Source organism: Theropithecus gelada, chromosome 2 (assembly GCF_003255815.1).
Source record: "Theropithecus gelada isolate Dixy chromosome 2, Tgel_1.0, whole genome shotgun sequence".
Lineage (NCBI taxonomy): Eukaryota > Metazoa > Chordata > Mammalia > Primates > Cercopithecidae > Theropithecus > Theropithecus gelada.
The window spans coordinates 59,776,496-59,785,783 of record NC_037669.1 but is presented as its reverse complement, the minus strand read 5'-3'; the positions used below and the strand labels follow the sequence as shown (position 1 = coordinate 59,785,783).

The window sequence follows — 9,288 nt, the reverse complement described above, 5'->3', positions numbered from 1 at the left end:
TTGGGAGACTGAGGCAGAAGAATTGTTTTTTCTGCCTCAGGGAGGAGGAGGTTGCAGGGAGGTGGAGGTTGCAGTGAGCCAAGATCGTGCCACTGCACTACAGCCTGGGCAACAGAGAGACTCTGTCTCAAAAAGAAAAAAAAAAAATTATTTTCTGCCACACAGCGAACAAGGGCTCAATCAGAGATTAAGTTGACCTATGGAAAAAATAAAGAAAGGCTCAGTTATGGTCAAGGTGCCGTGGCTTATGCCTGTGATCCCAGCATTTTGGGAAACTGAGGCGGGAGGATCCTTTGAGCCCAGGAGTCAGAGACCAGCATGGGCAGCATAGAAGGCCCTGTCTCAAAAATAAATAAATAAATAAATAAATAAATAAATAATTAAATTAAATTAAATTAAAAATAAAAAGAAGAAAGCCCCAGTTGAGGCTTGTGGACTACTGTGGCTGTGAGGATTTATACTCACCATGGAGTTAGGGTTTTTAGGAATAATCATAATATGAGCTGAAACTTGCTCAACTCTGCTGTGTGCCAAGCACTACGCTAAGTGCCTTCCATAAGGGATTCCATCTAATCCTCACTACAATCCTGGCAGGCAAGCACCATGACTCACATTTTACAGAGCAGGGAAATGAGGCTTACAGAAACAAAGCAATGCCCAAGTTCATGTAGGTATTGGATGAGGAGCTGGTTTCGCCTCCAAGATCTCCTTAGCCATACTTTCTCTTAAGTCTATCACTTTGAACGTATTTTGCCTTCTATGGTAGTTAATTTTAACATGCTGTACTTTTAACGACTTTATCATATTCATGAGAGCAGAAACATGTGCAACTTATCTTTTAAAAATGTTTACTGAGGTCTAATTTAATACCATAAACATAAATATCAAATATAATGTAATCACCCAAATCAAGTATTTAGAACATTCTAGCACCAAAGAATTCTCCCCTGAGTTCCATCCCAGTCAAAATAGTGCCAAGAGGCCAGGCATGGTGGTTCATGCCTGTAATCCCAACATTTTGGGAGGCCAAGGTGGATACACTGCTTGAGATCAGGAGTTTGAGACCAGCCTGTTGGCAACATGGTGAAACTAACCCTATTTCTACCAAAAAATACAAAAATTAGCTTGACGTGGTGGCGTGTGACTGTGGTCCCAACTACTGGAGAAGCTGAGGTGGGAGGACTGCTTGAGCCCAGGAAGTCGAAGTTGCAGTGAGCTGCGATTGTGCCACTGCACTCCCACCTGGGTGACACAGTGAGACCCTGTCTCAGAAATAAAATGAAATAAGACTGAGAGCGGTGGCTCACGCCTATAATCCCAGCACTTTGGGAGGCCAAGGCAGGCAGAACACAAGGTCAGGAGTTCAAGACCAGCCTGACCAACATGGTGAAATCCCCATCTCTACTAAAAATATAAAAATCAACCAGGCGTGGTGGCATGCGCCTGTAATCCCAGCTACTCAGGAGGCTGGGGCAGGAGAATCGCTTGAACCCAGGAGGCGGAGGTTGCAGAAAGCTGAGATCGCGCCACTGCACTCCAGCCTGGGCAACAGAGTGAGACTATGTTTCAAAAATAAACGAATAAATAAATAAAATTTAAAAAGGAAAAAACAGTATGTGTACATGCATATGTGAGTAGAGATGTATGTGCAGGTATGTGTAGATGAAAATCTATACAGCAGTTTATAATAGCGCTCATCACTGTGCTTCAGGACTCTGTTTAATTGACTTCCCACCCAACAATGAGGCCCTTAGGAGCACAGCTGTTGTCTTATTCACTTGGTGTTTGTGTATATATATGTATAGTATGTATATGTATGTATGTGTGTATATATCTGTGTGTGTATATATATACTTGGTAGGAAATGTCTCATTGATGACTCAGAGCTTACAAAATATATACATACACCTATACAGAAAACACTTCTGCCCCCTCCCCCATGAGTGGCTCCCCAGGGAGTAGGGGAGAGGGACATCAGGACAGTGCCTATTTTCTCAAAGACACCTCCTTCCTCTCCCCACATGTTCCCTGCTTCTAGTTCTAATTTGGGGGTCTCAGTGGCAGGCTCCTTGGAGAAGAAAGGAGTCCTCCCCAAGCTTCCACCCCATCTTGCATTGGGCTGCAGGTGTGGAGGGGCTCACTGAATTCTTCGGGACACACTCACCCCCAACCGCATTTCCCCATCCATCATCCATGCTGGAACCGCAAGTGCAGAAGTGGGTGGGGTGGGCCCAGCTGGTCTGGGACTGGCTCAGTGTGATGGTTGCATTCCCTGGAGGACCCCCCAGGGCTAATGTCTCTAAGGTTGCAGAGTGCTGGCCTGGACTCCTCCAGCCCCCATCCCTATTTTGTTTAAAAAGGAAAGAAAGGAAGAAAGAAAGTGGGGGAGGCCAGTGGGGAGGGGATAGACATGGGGGAGAAACAAAGGTGGCCAGCTGGAGAGGGGAGCTCCTGGGCTCTCCCTGGCTGCCCCAGCATGGGGCTGAGCCTCAGCTGGATTCAGGGTCTGAGGAGTTCCCTGAAGAGTAAGAGCTGGAGCTGCTGCCCATGGACTCATCTTCATCCTCATCATACTCCTCATTCTCATCCCCTTCCTTGCTGCTTGACTCAGAGGAGTTCCTGCCATCCTCAGAGGAGTCCCCATTCTCATAGCCAGGCGTGGTGGCATGTGCCTGTAGTCCAGGCTACTCGGGAGGCTGAGGTGGGAGGATCACTTGAGCCTGGGAGTTGAGGCTGCAGTGAGCCATGATCGCACCACTGCATTCCAGCCTGGGCGACAGACAGAAACCCTGTCTCAAAACAAAAAAAAAACCACATATACACAAAACACCTTCTCATGAGTGTACCACAGTTGCTGGTTGCGGGGAGGGGTGAGCTTCTTGGGGATGTCTGACTTCCTGACATTCTTGATCAAGTTGGAATGATCCTTCCTGAAATGGGCCACGTTTCACACGTTTTCCCCACCCTTGTCCTCATGGCCCTCATCCTCTTTATCATCCTCCTAGGACTCTGACTTGGACTGCAGGATCATTTGTCTGGACTCAGAGGAGTTCGAGTCCGCAGCTTGGTCACGCTCTTACATTTATCGGAGATGTGCTTTTTCTAGGCTGTGTGGTCCTGGGGACAGAGACCCTTAACCCAGGTGTCCAGGTGCACCTTGTACACTTTTGCTGCTCATTGACCAGCTTTTTGTAGTGCTCCTTCTGGCTCCGGGAGAGGGCTGCCAATTTCCATCCACCGTGCGCTCCATCTGTGGCAGGTGTTTCAGCTTCCTGGAAGAATTTCTGGTTCCGGTTCACGAGGCTTCTTGCTTCCTCCCTGGAATTTCATCATCTTGGAAGAGTCTGTAGCAGCTAGAAGTGCCCACATCTCACTCAGCTCTCTCATCGCTTTTGGTCTTTGGCTGCCTTCTCAATTCATATCAGGTTCTCCTCCTTGTGATTCCAGGTCACCTCCATGGCTTTCGAGGTCTTCACCTGGTCGTTCTTGAAGCAGGCCAGGTAGTTGCTGATGATGCTCTGTTGCCAGATCTCCTGTGCTCTCTTGGGTGACTCAGGCGGCTTGCCGATTTCCTGGCACTCCCTGCCCGGCTTGCTCTCTGGCCTTGTACTTGCCCTTCTCAGACAAGTCATTCCACCTTCAGGCCAGCATGCAGGCCAGCTTGCTCTCCAAGAACCCAGGCTGCTCCTCCTGCAGCTGCTGCCGCTTTTCCTGGGGGCAGATGAACATGGCCCACTGGGGGACAGAGACCCTTAACCCAGGGGTCCAGGTGCACCTTATATGCTTTTGCTGCTCATTGGCCAGCTTTTGTAGTGCTTCTTCTGACTCCGGGAGATGACTGCCAATTTCCATCCACTGAGAAGCCACGTGGGCTTCTCAGAGGCTTCCTTACCCTCTTCCTGGGCTGGCTTCTTGGAGCCCGGGCGGCGGCTTGCTTCTTGTTGATGTTCAGCACGCTTTCCTCCCACCGGACCTGCTGCTGCTCCTCCTGGGGCAGGCTCCTGAGAAAACGCAGCAGCTCCACCTCATAATCTTTTGTTTTCTGGTCGCACTTAGGCTTCCTTCTCCTTCTGGGAGAGCAGCTTCCACTGCTGGCCCCACGGCATATCACGCACTGCGTGTTGAGCAGGTCCTTCAAGTTGGCCATGAGCTCCACAGTACAGTGAGTAGCTGTTCTGCAGTGGTTTGGTGGGTCACCCATCAAATTTGTCCTTGAGCTGGTGTTCAGCCTTGGTGACGGTGGACTTGATGGGGCCCTCCTCAGAGATGTTCGGCTCAGGGTGCTCCTGGATATAGGTCTGCATGATCTCCTTGTACTATTTCCACTGCTCCTGGAGCCTCATGAATCCATTTCAGTCTTTTTTTTTTTTTTGTCTGAGAGCTGAGAGCACTACTTCCCCAGAAAGTCCTTCACCTCCTTGTAGGGGCATCTGGCCACACTTTAAGATACACCTTCTTGGCCAGGCACAGTGGCTCATGCCTGTAAGCTCAGCACTTTAAGGGGCCAAGGTGGGTGGATTGCTTGAGCCCAGGATTCAAGACCAGCCTGAGCAACATAGTGAAATCCTGTCTCTACACAAAATGTTTAAAAATAGGCTGGGCATGGTGGTGTGTGCCTGTAGTCCCAGCTACTAGGGAGGCTGAGGTGGGAGGACCGCTTGAGCCTGAGAGGTTGAGGCTGCAGTGAGCCGTGATAGCCTCTCGAGTAGCTGGGACTACAGGCACCTACCACCATGCCTGGCTGATTTTTTTTTTTAATTTTTTTTTTTTTTTTTTTAGTAGAGATGGGGGTTTCACCATGTTGGCCAGGCTGGGTGACAGAATGAGACCTTGTCTCAGAACAAAACCCAAAAACACACATACACTAAACTCTTTCTTCTGATGGGTGTACCACAGCTGCTGGGTCGGGGAGTTGAGCTTCTTGGGGATGTCTGGCTTCTTGGCATTATCGATTAAGTTGGGATGATCCTTCCTGAAATGGGCCAGGTTTCACTCAAACTCTGTTTCTGTCTTGGAAAGTCCTCCATGTATTTCATTTTCATCTTCTCGGGAAACTCCTTTTATTTCTTGGACAGAAACTTGGTGAAGTCCAGGTTACGTATCTCAGGGTGGAGTTTTGCACACTTGGCCTGCGTCTCCATAAGGAAGTGGAAATAAGAGATCAGAGACTTCTTTGGGAAGTCTGGGTGTTGTTTGAGTTTTTTGAGTTTAACCTTTTTAAGGATTTTTAACATGTTTCTGGCCTTGAGGATCAATTCTGTCAAAGTGCACAACTTCCTCACCTTGTTATAAATTTTCACTCATTTAGGCCAGGCACAGAGGCTCATGCTTGTAATCCCAGTACTTTGGAAGGCCAAGGTGGGAGGATGCTTAAGTCTGCGAGTTTGAGACCAGCCTGGCCAACACCCATTTCTCACTCCATCTCTACAAAAAAAATTTGTTTTAATTAGCCCTGTGTGATGACTCACACCTGTGGGTCCAGCTACTCCAGAAACTGAGGCAGGAAGATTGCATGAGCCCAGGAGTTTGAGGCTGCAATCAGCTATGACCTTATCAGTGTACTCCAGCCTGGGTGACAGAATGAGATCCTGTCTAGAAAACAAAACAAAGCCAAAAAGAAGAAGAAGGAGAAGAAGAAGAAAAAAGAAATCTCTACCTATTGAACTTGTCATGTCTCCAGAAATCTTTAAATGCTACTTTGTCCCCATATGTGATTAGGTGGTTTTGAACTTGTAACTGTTATTGGTTGGAAGGCTATTCTTCATGCATTCCAGCAAAGTCAGCATGTCTTCCTGGGACCGGTGGTCTTGGCCTTTGAAGGTGGCCATTTCCGGGTCAGTGGGGGATGGGCTCTCTGTTCATCCTCCAGTTGTCCAGCCACCTCCTTGGTTGTGCTGGCGGCAACCCAGGGTCAAAGTCACTTTGCCCTTTAGAAGACATACCAGTCCCTGCTCAGGCAGGCTGAGAGTTGAGGGGCTTTCTATCCCTCGCCACCTCCCAACGGGGAGGGAGGGACGCAGGTCCGCACAGGTCCGTCTCAGAGAGACCCAGCCAAGACCCTATTAGACTTAATGGATCTGTGGGTATGACAGTGTGCCCCTCCTCTTTTTCCTAACTCTTACCCCAGCTCCTGCAGTCCAGCTCAACAGCATGCACCCTCCCCTTCCCACACGAAAACTGCTCCCAACTCCTGCTGTATAATACTCAGTGAATGTTTGTAGAGTGAATGAATAAATCACTCATCGTTTTTACGTGTTTATTGCTTTTTTTTGAGACAAAATCTCCCTCTGTCACCCAGGCTGAAGTGCAGTGGCACCATCTTGGCTTGCTGCAACCTCCGCCTCCTGGGTTCAAGCAATTCTCCTGACTTAGCCTCTTGAGTAGCTGGGACTACAGGCACTTACCACCATGCCTGGCTGATTATTTTTTTTTAATTATTATTTTTTTTTTTAGTAGAGATGGGGGTTTCACCATGTTGGCCAGGCTGGTCTCGAACTCCTGACCTCAAGTGACCCGCCCACCTCGGCCTCCCATAGTGCTGGGATTACAGGCATGAGCCACCAGGCCTGACCTATTGTCTATTTTTTATCTTTTGTGAAATGTTACTTCTGCCCTTTTAAAATTGGATTAGTTGTCTTTATTATTGAATTACTTGTATATCCTAGATATAAGTCCTTAGTCACGAGTATGTTTTGCAAATATTTTCTCCCAGTCTGTAGCTTGCCTGTGAATTTTCTTTTCTTTTGTTTCTTTTTTTTTTTTGAGACAGAGTCTCTCTCTGTTGCCCAGGTTGGAGTACAATGGCCCAGTCTTGGCTCACAGCAACCTCCACCTCCTGAGTTCAAGCGATTCTTGTGCCTCAGCCTCACCAGTAGCTGGAACCACAGGCATGTGCCACCACGCCTGGCTAACTTTTGTATTTTTTGTAGAGACAGGATTTCACCGTGTTGGCTAGGCTGGTCTTGAACTCCTGGCCTCAAGTGATCCACTTGCCTCAGCCTCCCAGAGTGCTGGGATTATAGGCGAAAGCCACCGTGCCCAGCCACCTGTGCGTTTTCTGAATTGTCTTTTGATGAGCAGAAGTTTTTAATTTAAACAAATTTCAATGTATCAAATGTTTCTTTTGTGATTTTGCCTTCTGAACCTTAGAAACTCTTGCTTACCCTTGAGTCCTGAAGATATTCTTCCATATTTGCCTCCAAAAACTTTATGATTTTACCTTTTATTTACTAAAGGCATTGTTAGAGGTACACTGACAAATATTTTTATATTTATTTATCATTCACTTTTTAGGTTTTTTTGAGACAGAGTCTCGCTCTATTACTCAAGCTGGAGTGCTGTGGTGTGATCACAGCTCACTGTCTGTACAAAAAAAATTTTTTAAAGACATGTAAAATAAAAGAAATTGTTTATCTATCAATGAATCTGCTCTGTTCATCAGTGTGGATTATTGAGGGAAACTTTCATGAATGACTCAGTTTTGCTCACCTCCTATTATACCCAATCAAAGCTGATAAGGAAACTGGAAAGGTAAGATCATTTGAATTAAAAATTTTTTTTAGATTTCATTTACTTTTTATATATGTTTTAAGGCTAGTCAAGTGGAGCAATGGGAATGGAGAAGGGACAAAGATATCTGTAACTGGTTGTGATTGATTAGTTGTAAACACCATTGCACTCAGATCAGCCTTGAATTTATTTGGACCAGTGGTCTCCAAGCTATCAGTAAAAAATGTTGAGTGCATGCTCCTCATATATGCATATTCGTTTATTTAGAAATTATATATGGACTACTTCACTCATTGTGAACTTTAAAAATACATGGAATTTATTTTCTTTGCTTTTTGTTTGTTTATTTGTTTTTTGAGATAGGGTTTCTATTGCCCAGGCTGGAGTGCAGTGGCACAATCACAGCTCCCTGCAGCCTTGAACTCCTGGGTTCAGGTGATTCCCCCATCTCAGCCTCCTGAGTAGCTGGGGCTATAGGCACAGGCTGCCATGCCTGGCTAATTTTTGTATTTTTTGCAGAAATAGGACTTCGCCACATTGCCCAGGCTGGTCTCAAACTCCTGGGCTCAAGTGATCCTCCCACCTCAGCCTCCCAAAGCACTGGGATTACTAGGCTTGAGACACCATGCCTGACCTGGAATTTGTTTTTTAAATGGAATTTTAAAAGAATAAAATAAAGATAAAAATATTTAAAACTTATTTTAATTTACTGTTAAGGCTACAACAGTTATTTCTTCTTCTCTGTAGCTCATGTGGAATTCATCCTTCGAGTAAGAGAAGAATTAGCTTTTTGATTTTCTTGTCATCTTGTGCTTACATTCCTGGTTTATCTTCAATCAGCAGCTTTGCTGTGGGAATCTTCAGAGGTTCATTTTTCTTTACATGTTGGTTTTATTAAAATTGAAGGATAGAATCTGTAAATCCACATATATGGGAACACAGTAAAGTATGACCAAAGCAGATATCCTAGCTGGGTTACCCCCACCCAAAGTGCAGGCCAGTGTAAGGTCTTCTTTGCAGATAGTTCATTTGGGAATACGGTCACAAGGAATAAAAATGCAGGTCAGGGGAGTGAAACACAGGATGGAAAACCCATACAAGAACCTGTTCCCAAGTTGCCCCTCCATGACCCCAGCTAAGGGTGATTAGTGCTCTATCTCACTGGGATATTTTGGGGAGCCTCACAGAGTTCATTTCAGAAATATGTGTCTGTAGGACAAAAAAGAAGCATTTATCCATCAGCTCCTGTGTCCCATTGGTCAAGAATGGCTTCATGGGCATAAACACTCCTGCTCTTCTTGTTTACTCAAAGGGGATTCCCAAGTCCCAGAGCAGAAGAGTGAGATGTACAGTGAGGCCCATATTAGTGCCAGCATGATACTGGTCCCACAGCAGTGGCTGGAGCTGACTCCCTACACTTAGTGGGCCAAGAAAATTTTGAAGAGGTGCTCAAGAAGTGTCCGACACAGCAGATGAACAACAGCAGCCACAACAACAACAAAAAGTGTGCATTTTCCAATCCTTAAGCATTGTGGAACTCTCTCTGAGTACCTCCTCTACCACACATGCTATATGGTCATTCGGGTACTGAGCAAGGGGAAAGCTTTATTTATTATTTTCCATGTTTTTCTTTTTTAAACTTCTTTTTACTAAATATAAATAAAAGTTATAATGACGTATTGCCTTATTCCAGTGGAAATCATTCCATATCCATTGGGGGTTTAGACTACCAAGAAAAATATTATAGAGGTAGTAAGTTGCTTCTGTTGAAAAAAAATT

The 9,288-nt window shown here is 45.8% G+C and overlaps 1 pseudogene; it reads right to left on the bottom strand.

Moving 5' to 3' along the window:
• Positions 1 to 3,639: 3,639 nt before the first annotated feature.
• LOC112619315 lies at positions 3,640 to 9,076 on the bottom strand (annotated as a pseudogene).
• Positions 9,077 to 9,288: the final 212 nt, after the last annotated feature.